Below are 21,753 nucleotides of genomic sequence, written 5' to 3' on the forward strand. Positions count from 1 at the left end.
GCTGGACAGGACCAGCGATGAAGAGGGCTCTGAGCTGGACAGGACCAGCGATGAAGAGGGCTCTGAGCTGGACAGGACCAGCGATGAAGAGGGCTCTGAGCTGGACAGGACCAGCGATGAAGAGGGCTCTGAGCTGGACAGGACCAGCGATGACGAGGGCTCTGAGCTGGACAGGACCAGCGATGACGAGGGCTCTGAGCTGGACAGGACCAGCGATGAAGAGGGCTCTGAGCTGGACAGGACCAGCGATGACGAGGGCTCTGAGCTGGACAGGACCAGCGATGAAGACTCTAGCTTGGCGGGCATGACGCATACTGCCTTGGCTTCGGCAGATTTGGCGTGAAGTGCGGGCTCGGCTGGACTGGCGTGAATTGCAGGCCCGACTGGACTGGTGGCCATGTCGTCCGAAGACACATGCATAGCAGATGCAGTGGGTATGTCACTATCCTTCTCCATTATACCCACTGTAAAAGCAGAACCGCTCAGTTGCAATGCAATGTCAATGTACTTTTTTAGAGAGCAATTAGGATCATGCAAAGGCATGATAGAACTGAGTGGCTCAGATAGTCCTCCTCTGAAAAATATCATGAGGCATACCTCGTCCATTGAAGTCAAATGGGCCAGCTCAATGAAGTCCTCTACATAGTCCTCGATGGGGCGATCTCCCTGACGGAGACGCATTAACTGTGCTGCTGGATTCATAGTGGCGAAGTCTTCTGTTACGAACTGCTCTGAGACAGAAGGGTTGAGAATCCACTCGCAGCTTTATTTGAGGGCAATCCAGAGGCGTAATCCAAAGTACAGGCAATGGTCATACACAGACAGGCAGTCCCAACAAAGAAACGAACAAACAAAACAGGCAGGGCCCAGAGGCAAGAGAATAATCCAGGGAACAGGGCAAGAAATCCAAAACAAGAAAACCAGGAGACAAGAAAACAGGAGAATGCTCGGAATTGCAGCGTAACACTAAACAAGACTTCGCGGTGAGTAAATGAATGACCAAGGTTTAAATAGACAGGAAATAACAGGATGGTGAGACACAGGTGAAATGCAATCAGTAAATGAAGTACAGGTGAATGTGATCAGTGATAAGTGATGATGAGTCCGGGCAGTGAGTTATGGGAAATGTAGTAGGTGAGTGAATATAGTCTTATGTGTGGAGTGCCCTCTGGTGGCTCTCAAGGGCACTCCAGCTGGTGATCGTTACAGCGTTAACGCTCCTCATTTACGTTGAAGTGTTGTCAAAAGTACCAACTTCGGTACCCAGTCAGTACTGAAATGTAAACAACGGAATCGTAAACACCTCTGATTGGCCGTTGTGCTCACACGCTCATCAAATATGTCTGTGATTGGCTACAATGATCAGCGCTTCAAAAAAAACCCATCAATGACGCTTTTCACCCAGCGTTTACACAGAGACACTCGGGAGCATTTGAATGCAGGCATCTATCAGCGGGCCGGTCCGCTGAACGACTCCTGCTTGTGCTTTTAAACGCTCCCACTCCCGCGTTCTGTTGAGTCGCACCGCAGGCGTCAGCCAATCAGATCACCTATGCAAATACCCTAGCGCAAACGCTAGCCAATAGACCCTTTTCACAGACTGTGATGACATGTTTTAACGGTCATCAATATCGTAAATCCTTCAACGTTTTTTGTATTTTCATTTTTTTTTTTTTAAAGGGTTAGTTCACCCAAAAACAAAAATTCTGTCATTAATTACTTACCCTCATGTCGTTCGACACCCGTAAGACCTCCGTTCATCTTCGGAACAGATATTTTAGTTGAAATCTGATGGCTCTGAAAGGCCTCCATTGGCACAATGGCACTTTACACTCTCAAGACCCTTAAAAGGTACTAAAGACGTCGTTACAAAGTCCATCTCACTACAGTGGTTCTAAAATAACTATGAATCGGCGACAATAGTTTTTGTGCGCAAAAAAACCCTAAATAACGACTTACATAGTGATGACGATTTCAAAACACGGCATCATGAAGCTTCGAAGCGTTATGAATCAGTGAGTCGAATCAGCAGTTTGAATCACCAAATTTCAGCAGTTTGGCGGTTTGACACGCGATCCGAATCATGATTCGACCCACTGATTCATAACGCTTCGAAGCTTCATGATGCCGTGTTTTGAAATCGTCATCACTATGTAAGTCGTTATTTAGGGTTTTTTTGCGCACAAAAACTATTGTCGCCGATTCATAAAGTTATTTTAGAACCACTGTAGTGAGATGGACTTTGTAACGACGTCTTTAGTACCTTTTAAGGGTCTTTAGAGTGTAAAGTGCCATTGTGCCAATGGAGGCCTTTCAGAGCCATCAGATTTCAACTAAAATATCTGTTCCGAAGATGAACGGAGGTCTTACGGGTGTCGAACGACATGAAGGTAAGTAATTAATGACAGAATTTTCATTTTTGGGTGAACTAACCCTTTAAAAGTATGTACATTTATGTTTCTACAGCTATGGGAGTGATGGTCCCTCTTTTTGAAAGTTGTAAAATCACTATTGTGATGTTTTTCTTTTGCTATTTGAGCAAATGGGCACACAAAAAAAAACATTTTATGTATTCTCTCATTCACAACTACAATAGTTAACCCAACTATGACGACTTCTGCTCTGAGAAACCCGGAAATGTGAAAAGGGTCTATTGTGTTCATGCAACACCGGTAAAGTAATGTGATTGGCTATTGTCACTATGACGATCGTGTCAGCACTAGCTTCAGACACGCCCACCACCAAGCATCGACGCCGACGCCCCGTGTGAATCCAGCGTAAGATCCCACCACTGATCTATATAAATGACATTTATATAGATCAGTGGATCCCACTCTCCCTTCAGAGCGTCTCCAAAGCCACGCCTCCTTCAAAACACATGAAAAGTACAGCAGGGAGCAAACAAAAGACGGCGGTATACTAGCCTACCTCATGTCTGAAAGCACATAACATTACAATAATACAACATAAACAACTTAAAGAGAACTGACCAGTACCACCTGACTGCTGCAGATTCATTTCTCCTTTGATATGGTTGACATTGAACCGCGTAAATTTGAGTTACGAACCGCTCCGAGTATAACGCCTGTCTAATTCTGCATAGCATGAAATGCGCTGATGATTTTTGTTTGGCAGCCATAGCTTCCAGTCATTTACCATTTTTGTACGATTTTTTTTTTTTTTTACAGTGCATGGTTTCTACAAAATAAAAATGGAAATCGAGGGTAATGCGGGTATGATGTCATTGATAGGCGATGCACGTACACGATCCGTGTCCTGGTTAAAATGGCTTATTTCTCTGGATTTAAACATTCTTGGAAACATTTGGGATCATTTAAGTACACAAGTCAACAAAATATATAACATTTTTCTAGTCGGTTTTAGATATTTTAGATATTTTAATCCAAAAATCTTACATATTGTGCCTTTAACACGTTTTACTCTTCAACATAAAATTCACCAGTAATATATATTATTATTGTGATTTAAAAAGCTTTTCCTTGCTGATGACATTATGAAAATACATGCGTCGAGAGGCAGGTACCAAATTCGGACCGAATGCAATGATTGGAAGAACATTTTATGGTCCTACGCCTTCCACAGATGATATATATATACATTTAGACCACTTAACTTAATGATTGCTATCAGGATGTTAAGAGACTTTCAACCAGCATAACAACAAAATGTTTCTGGGACAAATCGCCTACCCTGCCTTTAAATAGCTAAATGATGACAAAATTTCCATTTTTGGCTGAACTTTTTTTACAAAGCGTGGAATTGTTCATCTTTCTCTCTCTCTTTTGCCCAAAGCGAAGAGAGACGGCTGATGTGAGGCCTGCTGTTTGTGTTCAGGGATCCAGCTGAATGCAATCTCATATCAATAAAATGAGACTCCCTTTGCCCTCGGGATGTTTTTCATTTCCTCAAATGGGAGAAACAACATGTAGGATTGGATTGGATTAGATTAGAGAGAGGAGAGGAGAGGAGAGGAGAGGAGAGGAGAGGAGAGGAGAGGAGAGGAGAGGAGAGGAGAGGAGAGGAGAGGAGAGGAGATGAGAGGAGAGGAGAGGAGAGGAGAGGAGAGGAGAGGAGAGGAGAGGAGAGGAGAGGAGAGGAGAGGAGAGGAGAGGAGAGGAGAGGAGAGGAGAGGAGACAGGATCCATCAGGGTTAGGATGTGGCGTGTGTGAGTCATGAGATGTGGAGCTCATTTCCTGTCTCTCATACTGAATGGCCACCCTGAACCCACAGACAATAGTCACACAAACCAATAACCCACACACAATGAGCTCAGCAACACTTTCTCTGAATCAGCTTTGTCCCGTAATGAGGGAATAGGATATTCCTGCATTTGCGCGGCTGATGACGGTCTATACTTCTGTCATTCTCATCCTTCAATATTCTGCCCTAGATGTGGTTGCTGTATCATAGAGGAAAAGAAATATGCCTCAAATTGCATTGCGATATTTCATGAGCTACGGTCAGATATGTATTAGATTAATATTGTAGTGATGGTTTATGCATGAGTTTCAGCTGACACAAAAGAAAAAAAGCTATCGGCTTCGAGGAATAATTCATGCCTTTCTTTCAGGACACAAAAGGCAGAATTTTCACACTCCTCTTTTTTACAACATCGGAAGCATATAGCAACCAGGTGTCAAGCTAGCAAATAAGCACCATAAAACAGTAAAAAGTCTGGAATGTTTAATTTCATTTTCGATGGGTTTTGAATAGCAGCAGTTCTCCACAAAAATGCAATGAGATTACACTGAGGTTTCTAAAACAAAGATGCTTTGAATGCTTCCGTTGGGTTTCCATTACCGTAAATGTGTTTTTCTGATGTTATCCATAGACATTATGTTGAAAACAACCCATAATTCACTTCAAAGGATTGCAACTCTCAAATTAAGGGTGATAGCAGATAAAAAGATTTCACAGACTCATTCAGTCTCTGGAGGAGGATTCGGGGCCGACTGGATTCCTGGACCATGTGAATGTTCTCATATTGAGATGCATCATAAACATATGCACTTCATTAACTGATGTCTCTAAGTGAAAGAGAATGCCTGTATGACAGCATGTGGTTTTGCTGTACAGTTCTCTGTCTCAAGAGTGATGCAGTATTTTTGTTGGCCAAAACCTGGAAACAAGTTAACGTTTTAGCACTTTTTGGTCTGAGGTTAACACAAATTCACATCATTTTCATGTTTTATTCAACAACATAAAATAATACGTAATATCCAGTAATACCCTCTAGTGATTTTTAAAAAAAGCATTTATTTTTCTTGAAAAAGGCGGTTGTAAGCAAGTCGCTATATGGGACCACAGAGGTTTTATGGGACATTAAAGCCACTATATGTAATTTTTCGCCGCTAGAGGTCGCTTATTCAAAACAATGGCGTAGCTGTTTTATCACATTAGATCCATTTTCAATACAGAGTGTATTGGAAGTTATAATGCTAGTCTGTGCGTTCGCTCTGCGGCTACTATGAGACTCTTGTTCACACTGCAGTAAACTAGATCGATATTAGGCATGGTAAAACATGGTACTTGCTGTAAATCAAGAAAACAAGATTTAAACACTAAGAACTGTGTTGAGATATATAACAGTGATTCGTTGTTTTTGCAATTTATTTGAATTAAGATATTTTACTTTAATTTTACGTTTAGTCATTTACCATTTTTTTACGATTTTTTATTTATTTATTTTTTTACAGTGCGTGGTTTCTACAAAATAAAAACGGAAATTGAGGGTTATGCCAGTATGATGTCATTGATAGGCGATGCATGGACACGATCCGTGTCCTGGTTAAAATGGCTTATTTCTCTGGATTTAAACATTCTCGGAAACATTTGGGATAATTCAACAAGTCAACAAAATATATAACATTTCTCTAGTCGGTTTTGGATATTTTAATCCAAAAATCTTACATATTGTGCCTTTAACACGTTTTACTCTTCAAAATAAAATTCACCATACCAGTATTATATATTATTATTGTGATTTAAAAAGCTTTTGCTTGTCTTGAAAAAGGCGGTTGTAAACAAGTCGCTAAATGGGACTAGAGGTTTTCTGAGTCATTAAATGTGATCACATTGAATAGGTAAACTCATCTACTCGATGGTCCGCTTTTAGCCTCATTTGCAAACTATTATAACCCAAACTTTAATCCTGGGAAAATGTTTTTTTAAATAAAGACCGAAAGTTCTGTGATCATGGCTAGTTTGTTTATAGCATGCATTTAGCTTTTTACTTCTGGCAGTAATAGGCTTCAAAATTCATAAAAGCCATTGTTCATTTGTGCAGATTATCTTGAACGAAACATGTAAGAAAAAAAGTAGCCTGTCACAGAGCTTATTTGCATAACGTAAAAAAAATGTAAAAATAAATGAAAAATGTACCACATGTTGGCAATATAGGCTACAGTATAAATTAAATGTGTGGCCCTGTTTGGAGCTTTCCGAAGTTGAGTAGAAAGGTATGAAAATGTCACCTATGGGCGGGGTTACAAGTTTGCGCGCAAAAGTTTCGCGGCAAAATTAATGGACAGAATTATTTGTACTTTCCAAGTAATTTTATTTTCCAAGTATATGTACTAGAAAACGATTACTTCAAAACATTCCAAAACATAATATTGTACTTTTTACTGCACTATTGAATATCATTTGATGCTTAATTACATTGAAAATGTAGTAGTTTTTTACTTTTACTTGAGTACTAGTAATAAAGTACTAGATTTGTACGACATTATGCTTTGGAATGTAGTGAAGTAAATGTTTTCTAAAGAAAAACAGTGATAAAGTACATTTACTTGAAATATGTAGGCTACTTGAGTAGAAAGTAAAATAGCCTGTCTGCCTCTGCATATGTGCACGGTTTATGCAAAACTCGGCTTGTATCAGCAAATTAAACATTTTACTTAATTATTTCTTAGACAAACGCTCATTTGCACATATATACTGTATTATAGTTTCAAAGGAGCGGATTTAAAAAAAATAATAATACAAGTATCTCCTTAAAATGCTTTTTCTGATTTGAAACTGAAGTTAGTTTGTCTCAAAACATAATGCGGTTTTACATTTTAGTCACTATTATCATTAATGTTCTTCAAATCTCAAATGAAAATCAAAGCAAAACTGGCTGGGAGCAAAGCGCGTTTCCGACATTCCAACACGAAGTGCGCGTCCACAGCGCCCTGCCCTCTGCGCGTCCCCGTGCAGTAGGGCTCGAGCCGTTAACGGAGCAGCGGATCACGGACGTGTGATCACACATTTCTCCCGAGCAAAATATCCATCAGAGCCCACGTTCAGTTTGACGACAGTTCCGCGATATTTGGATTACGATGGCGCACACGGGGTCGTGAAGAGAGCGGTGTCGTTCGCTAAAGGTAAGAGCAGAAAGTTCGTACGGAGTTTCACAGAAAGATCCACGCGGCGCTCCGCGAGACGCATCAGCTCGAGCGAATGGCGCATATTTAGACGCGAAACGCGAGAGACGCGTGACGGGGACGCGCAGCTACAGTTTATTGTCAGTTTAACGAGTTGAACATTTCAGAAGGGCCATTAAAACGCTTGTCCTGTGGTGGTTAAATGGTTAAACTGAGCCGTTGCGCGTTTTATATCTGATTGTGGTGTTTAACAGTTTCAGGAGGAATGATTCTGTGGAAAGGATAAAGTGTAATTTCTGCTAAATCATTCCTGTGAGGAGATAAAGTGTCATTTTCTCTGGAAAGTCTATGAGGGAGAACCTGATGAGATCTGACGCCGGTTCTGGAGAGTTCCTCAGTGATTCTGTCAGGAGGATGTTATCGCTATCGCTATATCAGCTTTCACTTTAGTAACTTAACTATAAAGAAATTATGTTTCATAAATGTGTGTCATATATCTGTACGTTATGTCCTTAGTTGTCAATGTGAGTACATTATGGATGATTTAGCATTTTATACATTCACTGCCAAATAGTTTTTAAAGAAAATGTATATCAATTTGAGCTCACACATTATGCCTGTATAATTCATATGTGGATATTATTAACTATACATGCATGATGTTGCCCACTTAGGACAAACAGGAGGTCACAGAAAGTGAAAAAGCAGCTCGAGAGTCTTGAATATTATGCGTTTTATTTTGGTTATTTGTTTTTGAGCACTTGGCCTTTACCATGGTAACAATAGTTACAGTTATTGAGTTAGTTATCGACCAATATTTGCTCAAATCTGCCAATTAACAAATTATTATTACTACTGATAGACTTGCTTATTGTACATTTTCTAATGTGAGCATTTTTTGTAAGCATTTGCAAATTTTACACACACACACACACACACACACACACACACACACACACACACACACACACACACACACACACACACACACACACACACACACACACACACACACACACACACACACACACACTATATATATATGTGTGTGTGTGTGTTTATATGTATTATGTACAGACTGAACCCGCAAAATGAACGGGTCAAAATGGCTAAACACTAAGCTTTTAATTGTCTTAAAGGCACAATATGTAAGATTTTTGGATTAAATAAAAAAAACACTAGAAAAATATATTTTGTTGAGTTGTGTACTTACTTTCATTATTCCAAATGTTTCCAAGAATGTTTAAATCCAGAGAAATAAGCAATTTTAACCAGGACACGAACCGTGTCCAATGACATCATACTCGCGTTACCCTCGATTTCCGGTTTCCATGGAAACACAGAAGAGTCTTTGATATTATTATGTGTTTTAGACAGGTGAGCAACTGTTTGGACTCTGAGACATTTATTGACAGAAAGCTAATCATGGTTATAGCTCAACACAGTTAGTCTTATTGTTTAAATAAACCGCGAGTACCATGTTTGACCACGCCTAATATCGATCTAGCTTAATGCAGTGTGCAACAAGTGTCTCATAGTAGCCGCCGGGCGAATGCAAAGAGTAGCATTATAACTTTCAACACACTCAAATGTATCTAATATGTTAAAACAGCGCTGCGTTACACCACATGAGCGGAAGAAGCAGCAGCAAAAATTACGTATCTGGCTTTAACCATAAATTATTGATCAGGTAATTAGTTTAAATTTAAGCAAATGTACTTGTTAAAATGCCACTGCTGTCTCAGTAAAACAAGTTTTTGGCAGAATATGTGAAGTTGTGTGTGGTGGATTGATGAATCACATTGAAACACATGGTGATGCTCCAGAGATATATAATAATAAATGCATGTCGTTGTGTGCGGAGCCTTTTCAGCTGCTGGTATCGATGAGCTGCTTCACTGTGAAAAGACGTTTAAAGCTTTGGAGTGCAGGAGAATATTGCAGAATGACTTGCTTCCCACAAATGAAAAGTTATCTAAAGAGAAATGATTAGATGTTATTTTTCAGAAGGACAACGCTCCTGCCCAAAGTGTAAGGACAACCAAGAAATAGCTTGAGAACAAGTCATCAGCTCATCAACATCATGCTCATCAGGGCTCGACATTAGCCTTTTCATGTCTTTTCAAATCGACCATTCACTTGTCCTAGTAAAAAACTAGCTTGTCTGAAAATGTAAAAACAAATTTTTTGTTGTAAATATAATTTATTCTGAAGCATCAATGTTCAGTCATCTTTAACTAATTTAAATCTGCATATTTATGATATTTTTTTTACCTTTATAAAAGTGTAATAAAAATAAATGAAATATAAAAATAGATATTTTTTAAATATATGCTTCATCTTTCATTTGAAATTCTTAAATTTGATCAATAAATTCAATTAGAATAATAACACACTATAGGGCTGTTACCGGTCAAATTAAATAATTCACACTGAACAATTACAACTGCATTAAAACATTTGTATGAGATTGAATATACAAATAAAGAAATGTTTGAAAGAATGATACTTTTAAGCATGAAACTAAAGCAGGTCATTCATTCAAAGATGAAATGAAATCAGTGTCACATTTTCAATCGTGATGGTCTTGGTCGTGTGATGTTGCTTAACTGTACCGTATGTTATAAATATAAAAACTTCATATTTTGATGTTAACTGAGTTTCTTTGTGCGAGCGGCGCTCATTTGTTATGATTTCTCCTCATGAGGCGGCACGAGCCTCAACAGCGCAACCTTGTTACCATCAGTACTAGGGATGGGCATTTTTGTCAATTTCTCATTTCGATCATCGATAGGTCTCAAAAACGAGTACTCGGGGGCGGGGCATGTGCAGGGGGCGGGGCTTGTCCGTCATTGAGATAATGAAAACTGTTATGAAAATGGTTGTTGACAAATACAAACGTGACATGAAAACAGGTTTATGAAAACATGAACATATAAAACAAAAAATAACTGCTTGAATATGATGCATAAATGTCTTTGAAAAAGAAACATCTTTATAAAATGACCGTCTCAAATAACCAAGTCAGTAATATCGAGCATTGCCTTTGAGCTGAAACTGTGAAATAGAGCTGCAACTAACGATTATTTTTTCTGTCGACTAATCTAACGATTATTTTTTCGATTAGTCGACTAATCTAACGATTATTTTCCCAGATTAATCTTATGATTCTTTTTTACTGATTATTGTATTTCAAAGAGGGTAGTGAATTTGTATATTATTTTAACATGAAATCAATGAATGATGACAATATTAATTGTATTTCAGGAAAGGTAGTGTACATAGTATGCCATTTTATAATGAAATATATGAACACAAGAAGCTTTTTAAACATAATATATAATGATACTATTCATAATAAAATGTATACAGAGTAGGCCTAATTAGGAAAAGTTGTTTACTATAGGCTAGTAGTTGAGTATGATTTACTTATTGATTTGTGTCAATAGTAAACGAAAATGCACTTGTATTTATCTGCAAAAGGTTCACATACAGGAGCTTTCAGCATAGTTTTAATATAGTATAACTAGTCGTCTATTTTGAAGATACATGTGCATAAACAACGACTAAAGCTGCCAGAAGTTTTAGCCCAAACTTCAAAGACACATTTAAATGATTAAAGCTAGAGGCATATCTTAACTTTAATGTTACTTTAATCATGTAAACTACCTATATACAGCATGTTTTATGCATATGTGTTTGGGACAGAGGGGAACCAGGTCGCATTAACAGGAGATATATGCAGCCCATAATAAATAAAAGCACGAGACGTACTGGGGTCGGAGAAGAACCCCGGAAAATGTGACCGTCTGTTGCAATACACGCGCCACGGTTCAGCTGCGCGAGAGAACACTGGAAGGGTTGCCAGGTTTACACAACAAAACCCACCCATTCGTTACTCAAAACAAGCCCAATCGCGTTTCGGGGAGGTTATCTGGTAAACATCGCGTTCGGGGGGTTAAATATGTGTGTTTTTTTGCTTCAACCCGCGGACATGAGACACAGCCCGCGGCAACAGTGTAGAAGTAGCCCAATTCCGCGGAAAAAAGCGGACTTGGCAACACTGATTGGCAGTGTGAAAGCTCCCGCTCTCCACGCGCACAGCTTCTGCTCTGCCTGCGCGCGCAGTGTGAAACCGGCGTTACAGAGCGAACAAAGCACAGTTTTACTCGGCTTCTGTTTAAAGTACTCCCACACTTTTGAATGTCGCGGTCTGGCTTTATATGATAAATGATAATTTTCACTATGCCCGGGAGCAGAAGCTGCCATTATTCTAGATCTTCTGTTCCATTCTAGAACGTAAATAATGTGCCGCCGACGCGTCGACGCATTTCACGCACGTCGACGTATTTTCGTAGTCGACGTCATCGACGACGTCGACGCGTCGTTGCAGCCCTACTGTGAAATAACACCACCCTGCAGAGCTTGCTAGCTGGTTAATAAACTCAACCAAACGCACCCTATATCAATATTAATATGAAGATTATTATGAACCTATTACGACATAAATCAACACAAAAGGACGTGAATGCGCACGTGAACTTCAGCGTGCTAGATTTTACAGGCGAAGGGTTTGAAACGGAACATTTTGAATGCGCTCTTCCCTTAACAACGCTGAGACACGGACAACGAAAGCACACAGAAACAACATTTTATTAAAATCCTGTTCTCATTATAATGCTTTGACAGATTGACTCTGCACATCATGCACTTCATTTTATTATTCATGATCGAAGTGTTTACAGACATCACTGCGCGTTTTCAAACTCATAACGAAAAACAACTTTAAATAACTATAGGTCTACTGTTAAAAAATATGAGAACAGTAAAGCACTGCTGCATTACTAATATCAATGATTCTGAGAAAGAAATAGCCTATCTAAAAAGAATATGACTGTCTCTAAACCATCATGTCGAGCATGAAATATGCGTTTGAGCTGAAACTGAAGAGAATGAACAACAGCCGGTATAACGGCAGCGCTTTGCTAGCTTAAGCTCAACCAAACGCTTCTTATATTAGATTAATAAGATAGACAACATACAAGTAATCTTACAACGTGCATCGGCAGAAAAGGACGCGAATGCGCACATGAACTTCATGCAGTCTGAGTGTTCTCGCTAGTTCTCTGAGTGTTCTCGCTAGTTCTCTGAGTGTTCTCGCTTCTAATTTCCATCGTGTTCTCATTATAATGCTATGTAGGCTATGACAGATTGGCGCTGCACATCTTGCACTAACCATTCAATGATCACAGTGATTCCAGACATCACTGCAGTGCACGCCTCAGTTTCAGGCGTGCTGTATAACACTAACCAATCAGACCTCTGGTACCGCGCAAAACGACGCAATAACCAATAAAAAAGAGACAAATATATATTTTTTTCAGGGCGATCATCGTTCTCATGATCGATGATCGCTGTCACGTTTGAGTACTCGATTACTCGACCACTGTTGCCCATCCCTAATCAGTACATTATATATTATACTATTATTCACTTCAATCGCCACTTACACTAAATGAATGCAGAATAATTTTTTTGTTGTTGACATTTTAATCAGGATACTTGTCCGGTTGGGCGAGTAAAATTCTCTTTCACTTGCCCTTTCAAAAAATCCACTTGTCCTGGACAAGCAGACAAGTGTTAATGTCGAGCCCTGCTCATGTTTTGGCTGGTCAGAGTCCAGATTTGTACCCTATTGTGAGTATTTGGTCTCACATTAAACTCAAACGAATAGACATTTTTCAGGCACTCATGAAATGTTTGAAGCCATTAACACTGAGAGGAACAACACTGACTCTTTTTTTTCTTTTTGGGGAAGGCTATTCCGTGCTGAGTTACTTTATCTACTGTATTTGTGCAATTCTTGCTCATTTCCTGACCAGCGAGTTGTAATTAAAATGGTTAAGACCATTGAAAGCCCACTTAATGTTTTGCCATTTTTGGGGGGCTTTTTTTGTAGTGTTTTTGCTCTCTAGGAAATTGAATTGTAAATTAAAAGGCTGAAAGGGGAAATTAAAGGCAACAACTGCATATTCTGCAATCCAAACAAAGATGTTACTTAAATCAGCATTTGTTTTTAAATTCAGTGTAAAGAAAAAAAAGTCTTTACCAGTGAAATTAAATAAAACCAAAGTATATAATTGTTCCAAAATGTTAAATCAAATAATGTTTAGTGCAACGAAAAAAAACTAAGATGCTACAGCAGGTGCTTTTTAAATCAAATTAAGTCAATGTAATTTTAAGGTAAAATAAAAATGATCATCCTATAGGCTACAGAACTGATAGTATTTCATTTCAAAAGTGCATGCATGTTCTTCTTTAGGCTACAAAAAGAAGTATTTCGGCTTTGTCACAAGTTAGTCTGTTTCGTTCTCACTCGATCCAACACGTGAGAAGCTGAGCTGAACAAACGCTCACTATCTGCTCTTGTGCAGGGCGCGGAGACGTAAGCTCGCGCAACTTCAGCTCGCGCAGGAAAGCGGCTCTTCATTCCCTTCAGCGTATCTCGTCTCTTCCCTCAGTTCTCCAGTTTCCGTTTGTAACACACAAGTGACATGTTCGCAAATTATTACAATATAGGCGTATGTGCACGCGCGCGCATTTCCGGAAAATTGGCAGAAAAATACAAAGAAAACCGATTTTTGGCCGGTCAACCGGTGCATCCCTAGTCAAAATGGACAACTCAGTCTTATTTTTTATGGAATTTTGCTAGCCTAAATCTAGACGCAGCGGAAGCAAATGTAATTTGCAGCCAGGGTCATCTAGCAAATCTCTGTTGGCTTGTGAGCCTGAAAAACCAAACTCTGGTCAGGCCAATCACATCGTGTATAGAGTCTGTGGGCGGGCTTAACATAATGACCCAGAGTTGTGGCGGTTCCGCGTGCTACTTGTAAACAAAGAAGCTGACGAACAGCTGTCTTTTGAATCCACTTTGGCCGCGACTCTGGAAGACTTGGAGTTAAGCTTTTCTTTGAGAAAAGAACAAAGAACGGCACTGAAATCATTCTTAAGAAAGGAAGAGGTTTGCCGACCGGATACGGCGAAAGTTTAATCTATCAACTTGTGCTGTGTTCCAGTTCATTTTTATTATGCCCTTCACTTGCTAACTTTCTTCCGTCTCGTTCACTCGGATGTGCGTCATTGCTTATGTTGCATGAGTGCCCACTACTGGAGGAACCTTTGCAATGGACTGAACTGGAACGTCCTAAGCCCTTGATCACTTCAAATCCACAATGGAGTTGATTTATTATTTATTTTTTTCCTTTACGAAATTGTTTAATGCAGCATTCTATATGTATATAGGTGTGTTTGGGTTGTTTCGTCAAAATCGGGTCTGTCCATATAAACTTCCCTCGTCCACTTCACCAAGTGGAACGCACTTTAAAATGGCACCAGGGATTCCCCCGAGGGGAAATGCTTAGGGAAGTTCGCAAGTGCATTTCTAAAAGTGGAGTGGAACGCAACATAGCTCTGCTTCACCTTTTTTCGTCGCTCTGGTTGGTTGTAGCGCTATCCTATTGTGTGCAGAGGGAATCTGAAAGACAGCAGTTTATCCCGCCCCTCGGATTGAGCCCTGCCAATGGTGAGTTCCCAGACCCAACATCTTGATGTGGGTCTGGCTTGTCAGGCTAGAATTTTGCAGTATTTATTATAATTTATTTATCCATCCAAATCATTATTTAAAATTCATGTGCACTCATAATCTTCAATAAAAATGACAACAATCCAATCAATTCCCAATGGACACAAGCAAATCTCGCATTACATTTCTTCTTGTTCGTGGAGCTGTTTCACTCGGATATACGACACAACAATGGTAAAAAAAAGACTTCCTGAGTTTTGTGTTTTGGTGAGTAGTTCTCAGAGGGTTGTGATTTGGTTAGGCAAGGTTTTGAGTTCTGGGAAACAGGTGTGATGAGCACCCTGGGGGGAGCGTGTGTGTGTGTGTATGCGATTATGTTCACAGAGTGAGGACACTGAATCTGATCAGGACCTGACTGAGATCAGGTTAACCAGACAAAATCCTCCCTTCCTCTCAACTCTGGCTACTTTAACCCAACCCGCGACCAAGCGGGGATGTCCTATAGAAGTTCAAACAGTGACGCTTGACCTTACGACAGATAAATGAGTGACAGGCCAAATAGCCAATCAAATTGTTGCACCGAGAAGCCTTGTTGCCATCTGCCATTTTGTAGTCCGTCAAGCTTAACTGAACTATCAGACACATACAAACATCCTTTTTTTTTGGAAAATACCTTTTACTGTCATTAAAGGTGGCTATTTAATAGAGTTTGTTTGTTCTGTTGGCAAAATCAGCTGTGTTCTCGATCTCAAAAAATACAAGTTTTCATTGTTCGACATTGACTTTCGGTAATGTTTACGAAGGTCAGTGTTTGATCAGCAAACATGCATAGCACTCAAATAAACAGAAGCTCAACCGTACTTGCTTGAGGCAGGAGAACAAACCTCATTGGTTCTTGCTGAAGCTCAAACGTGTTGCTTGCGAGAATGAACCTCATTGGTTCTTGTGTGTCAAGTAAACAAGCTTGAGCCTCTGTTTACCAAATTTGAGTTCTCTATGTTCGCTGATCGATGTTTACATGTGAATAAAAACCTAAATTAAATCTGCTCATCATATAAAGCGATCGTGTCTATTCAGAAGACTTTGATTAAACCGCTCGATTCATATGAGTTAGTTTTACGGTCTCTTTATGAACTTTTTGAAGTGTCAAAGTGGTAGTTGCGGATCTTTCAATGGAGGGACCGAAAGCGCTCAGATTTCATCTAAAAGATCTTCATTTGTGTTCTGAAAGTCTTATGGGTTTTTGAACCTTATTTTTGAAATAAGGGCGAGTAATTGATGAAGAATTACAATTTTTGGATTAACTATCTACCGTCTTAAGGTCAATTGCATTTGATGGTCAATAAGAAACGCCTACTAAAAACCAACAGCAAAGTGACTGGACAATCTCCAGTGATTAAATCACTGTCAGTGTGAACCAGGCTTCGGTCAGATGTCTGTTTGATGTGTGAGAGTCATTACAGACATGCCTTTCTGTCATTTAATCCAAACAAATGCATGCAGTACACAAACAAAATACTAACACACAAATACTAAAGTTGCCGGTCATTCACCTCTGTGCAGTTGCGTGTGAAAGTGGCATTAGTCAGTGCATGTGTAAAATAACAGGTGGTGTGTGTGACACGCTCGATGACACAAAAAGTTGTTTGTTGTGCGATGAGTCTTGTGTTATGTAGCTGGCGTGAGTCGGACACAGACAGAGAGCTATGAGAGCATTTTGCCTCAGGTGTTTGGTATGAGACACACATAATCTCTAGTTTCAGCCAGACAGGTTTAAATATACACCTCCACTAGCCCTGTGCCCAAACACTCCCAGAGCGGTTTGACTCTCTCTCGCAAGTTCAGTGAACTTCTTGTGCACATTAGCTCTGTTGCTTTAGAGATGATAACATTATTTAGTGCATTGTCATAAACCAAAGGATAATACAACAGTTTAGGAATGAGCAAAAGTACATATTTTCAGTCATTGGAATGCCTGAACATCTAATCGACAAATCAATATTGAAGGGATAGTTCATCCAAAAATGACAATTGTCATCATTTACTCACCCTCAAGTTGTTCTAAACCCTTTTGAGTTTCTGCTGAAAGCAAAAGAAGATATCTTGAAGAAAATGGGTAACCAAAAAGTGAATGGCCCCCATTGACTTCCATAGAAGGAAAAAAGATATGGGGTCCATCAACTACCCATATTCTTCAAAATATTTTTTTTACAGGTTTGGAACAACTTGAGGGTTGAGTAAATAATGACATAATTTTTATTTTTAGGTGAGCTAATAAAATTTTATGAAATGGATGATGAAAAATAATCCAAGGAGCACTAAAATAATTGTATATTTTTTTATTTGAAGCTAAATACAGCATCAACTAATGCCATGCCACCCCCACTTCATGTGCACAAACATTAAATCCAAAAATAAAATATTTAGGTTACAACTGCATTTGTCTGAGATGAAAAATCACTGACTTTATTATTATTTTCAGCGCTTTTAATATACACTTATTATAAAAATAACTTTATTAACATTTATTTATCTTTTAACAAGTATCATTTTAGTAAGGAGAAAATAAAATGTTTTAGCTCAAAATGGTGGTTTCCAAACAAAGGGTAAAAATAAAGATATATCGGTTCGGTATCGATATTGGCATCGGCCAAAATGAGTTGAAAAATATCGGCATATCGGATATCATCAAAAATCCAATATCGTGCATCCCTACACAGTGGGATTCGAAACACAAACTAGTATAGGCAGTTCAGAGTCGATTCTTTATTTTGGGAGACAATAACTTTATTTATCGTGCACTTTCGACTTTACAACTTTGCATAACGTTTACATTCACAAACCGCTGTATTACACACTGCATGAAAGGGAATATTTGAAAAACCATAATAGGGGCACTTTAATTAACAGGGGAGAAAAGTTGGGTATAAACACTGATGTCTACGGTAGTGATCAAAATAAGAGTAAATCATCTTTTGAAAGGGTTTTGACACTTATGTATTGCTTGACTTTACGCCAGGGGCAACAAGTGAGTGTTTAAAAAAAGTGTTTGTCTTTGAATCATTTATATAAAATATTAATTCACAAATGCCAAAACAAGTCATTATGAATGCGACATTGACTCTATTCAAATAATTTTTTATTTTGTTCAAATTAATATATTTTTATCCAGAATCGTGCAGCTCTACATCATGTAAACCTGTTTGTTGTTGTTCCCCACAGAAAGTATTGACTTAATATTTCACAGAAAGACTGCTGAATCCCATTTATCATACTATCTCTCCTGTTTAGTATGTGAGATTAAGATTGTGTATTATTCATAATAAAAAAGGTATGTCAAAGTCAATGCCAGCTATACCTATAGAGTCCTTCTTGAACGAACAGCAACTCATGCTCATTTAAAGCTTTGATTATGTCTGTTCAGCAATATGTAATTCTTTAGATGCATATGTGCTTCTAAGCAATTTGTATTTCTTGTTAAATGTCAGTCCGAGATGGTAGAAGATCAAAATACCTGCGGCTGTTTAAAAAGAACCCGCATTTGGCTGGTAACGGGTGTTAATTTCATACTGTGACTCCAATAAGAACTGAATACAATGAAAATCTAAATGTTGCCACTTGGAAGCAAACAGCATCTCCTCAGCATTGGGTGCCATCCAATATATTCAATTGTAACCGTAAGATTTAGGAGAAGGATTCAGTAGGAAAGTACATGTTGCCTGCGGCAGGCAAAGGTGCCGAGGAAAATCAATTTTTGCCGTTTGAATGGTGTTTTTACTCAGTTACTCTTGCACATCCTTAGTATGTAGAAGCGTGTGAATTGGGTTTCAGTGAATGATCATCACCACAGTGATGATGGGTCATGTCATAAAATGTAAGTTTCAATCATAGTGAAATCATGACAGCATCAGCAGTTCCCATAGCAACAAGGTGCCAGTTAGCTCAAGGCTTCTCCGAGTGAGGTGCAGCTAATCCTGGCTGGGTCTGCAAAAATCGTCTCCAAAAAACCTTTCTGAACTCCGGGATGTGTTTTCATTTGATGTTGACTTGAAACAAACGGCAGTCTTTTACATACTCATCCAGGATTTTCAGTGGAAAACGCGCACCATCTGCCTGTTGTAGCACCTTAGGACCTAAATGCGATTTTACTGGCATGTTTTATGATCTGCTAATCCACAGTGGGAATATTAGGCTTAATAATAGAGGGTGATATCATACATAATGTCATTGCCAAGACGTCTTCTTAATCATGATGACAGCGTGCTTCTCTTTAAGTGGTCCCTTTGGAAGTCCTGATATCGAAAACATGTTTCCTCCAGACGAACTGCCCCGATTTGCCCTAATTGTCATGGAGATGGTTCGTCCTTGCTGTCATTGAATAGGAATTTGCTGGAATTGGCTCTGTTCTCACGTGGCTACTCTCTAGGCCACGCCCACATCTCGTTAGCCCCTCCCCTGGTCTGCTCCGTATCAACTCCTGAAATCTTGTCTGCCCTCAGAGACTTTTATAAGTTTCCAGACTCAGGCCACCCTGAACTGCGTTTGGCTTGGCGTGAGGGTCAGGAAGTGAATGGACTGGATTTCATACAAACTATCTGCTGGAATCAAAAAAACAGGTTTTTTTTTAGATCTTTACAAAACCACCGTAGGATAAATGTAAGAGAAGACGTTATCAAACAAGCGCGAGTGAGAGAGAGATACAGCCCACGGGCGTTCGGAATAACAGAGGGAATGTGAGAAGCCAAAGGAAAGCGAGACAGACCGCAAGAAAGAAAGAGTGGAGGTGGTTTGAGGTTGGCATTGAGAGCCGTGTAGGCTGAAATTGTGTTAATGCTGATATTTTAGAGCTCTAGTGCTGCCACTCGTTCACTCTAAAGTTTACCATCAAGGTTGCATAATTGCCTGCCCATTTGCACACGCACACTCATACATAACCCAACAAAGGCTTTTGCTTTCGAGCTGTGCATAAAGCTTTCAGGCTGAAACACACTCTCAGGGCCAGCATTTTCCTTCTCGTATTTGCAGTGTTTTTGATGGCTTCCTATTCCCAATTTGGCAATTTTGCAGACTTTGTTAGTGTAATAGTTTATAAACATGCAAAGACGACTGATTTACACTTGAATTGGTAAGTACTAATGTTTCTAATTTGTTGATTTGCTTAGAGTAGGTTTATTGACTTTTAGGCCCCGTCCACACGGAGACCCGTTTAGCTGTATACGTAAAAATGTTGTATCGTATCAGCTAGGGTTGGGTACCCAACGGTACCTTTTTTCGGTACTTTAGGGATGTTTACATCAATAACTGTAAAGAACCTGTAAGTCATTTATAGAACTGTTATTGACATTACCAGAGCTGCCCTGGTCTCTGTCTGCCATTGTCTGTGATGTTTGTGTACTGTAATATTTACTAGTAATAGTAGCAATAGTAATAGTAGGCTACTAGCTACTTAATTTAATTCATAAAAACAACCATATTTTTTCTTTTTAATTTCATTTCTATGAAAAGATTTCCCACAAATGATGTGTTATTTATTTTCTGGTAATCAAATGAAGACATTAATTTAAATTATTTTCTCATTTAATTCAACTTTTTTTAGTCAAACAAAGTGCTGCACAACTGAGCTGTATACTGTTAAAATTAAAACGTGAAGAAATGTTTTAAGTTTTCATAATTTATTATTATATTAGTGTTATTATTACTCTGAGATGCATCTAAATTCTTTCTACTGATAAATAGGAATGTAATGACTCTCAGTGGCTCTGGAGATGACGTTTGTGTGTTCATGTCCTCATATGAGACGGCAGAGATGGAAACATGCGGCCTTCACGTGCGATTCTGAGTGAGTGAGAGTGTGTGTGTGTGTGTGTGTTTGTGTGTGAAAGAGAGAGAGGGAGAGAGGAAAATTAAGAGGTATGCGTGATTCATTCGCACAGAGACACGCAGGATTAGTATTTAAATAGTCTTTTTGCGGTTTAATATTCACAGACACCAGTTTATATCACCAGATGCGTTCTCAGGTACTGAAATTTGGTACCGATTGATTTAATGTGAATTAGTACTCGGTAGTACCGACGTAATTCGGTCGGTGCCCTTAAAAGTACCGAGTTTGGTACCCAACCCTAGTATCAGCGTTTCGTCCACATGGACCCCTTTTCCACCAAAGCAGAGCCAGAGCTAGATCGGAGCCAGAGCCTAGTTTCAAATCGGTTCTTTGTGTTTCCACACCCAAAGCCCCAGCTCCGAGCCAGGAAAAGTGGTTCTTAAGTAGCACCAAAACATTGCTGGGCTAGAACAGGGCCAGAAGTAAGAACCGATTACGTCAGGCGCTGGGGGCGGGGTCAACAAGACGAACACAAACTTGAGATCCGCCATTGTTGAAATAGCAGCTAATGGAGCTAACAGCTGCTGCTCGTTCGTAATCTCCGTCTATACAAATTACGGCAAACTGCATGAATGCGTTGGATTCGCTGTGTTTTCGTTGTGTTTTGATGCCGACGTAGGATCGTAAAGCCATGTGAATCAATAGTAACGCAACGTTTGCATTGTTGATGGAAGGCTTGTTCGCAGCGGTGCTGTGCAGAGACCGATCGGCGTATGATAACGAGTCCAGCGAGAGCACACGACTCCCTATGCTTTTGATTCGCTCGTGCGTTTTTTTTTATATCATATGTGGATCGGTCTGCGCAGCGCCGATGCGTCTCGAAAAAGCCTGGTGTGTTTGTGTTTCCCGCTGCCCAGGGTTGCCAGGTTTTCACAACAAAACCAGCTGTACCCCTTCTAGC

At 39.4% G+C, this 21,753-nt stretch overlaps 1 protein-coding gene across 1 annotated transcript in view; it reads left to right on the forward strand.

Moving 5' to 3' along the window:
- Positions 1–7,255: 7,255 nt before the first annotated feature.
- Positions 7,256–21,753, forward strand: part of peak1 (pseudopodium-enriched atypical kinase 1) — a 56,439-nt gene continuing 41,941 nt past the window's right edge. Inside the window, exon 1 of the mRNA XM_079809322.1 lies at positions 7,256–7,389. The gene's annotated coding sequence lies outside the window, so the exon portion shown is untranslated. The remainder of the gene's footprint in view (positions 7,390–21,753) is intronic.

This window comes from Gobio gobio, assembly GCF_949357685.1.
Source record: "Gobio gobio genome assembly, chromosome: 25".
Taxonomy (NCBI): domain Eukaryota; kingdom Metazoa; phylum Chordata; class Actinopteri; order Cypriniformes; family Gobionidae; genus Gobio; species Gobio gobio.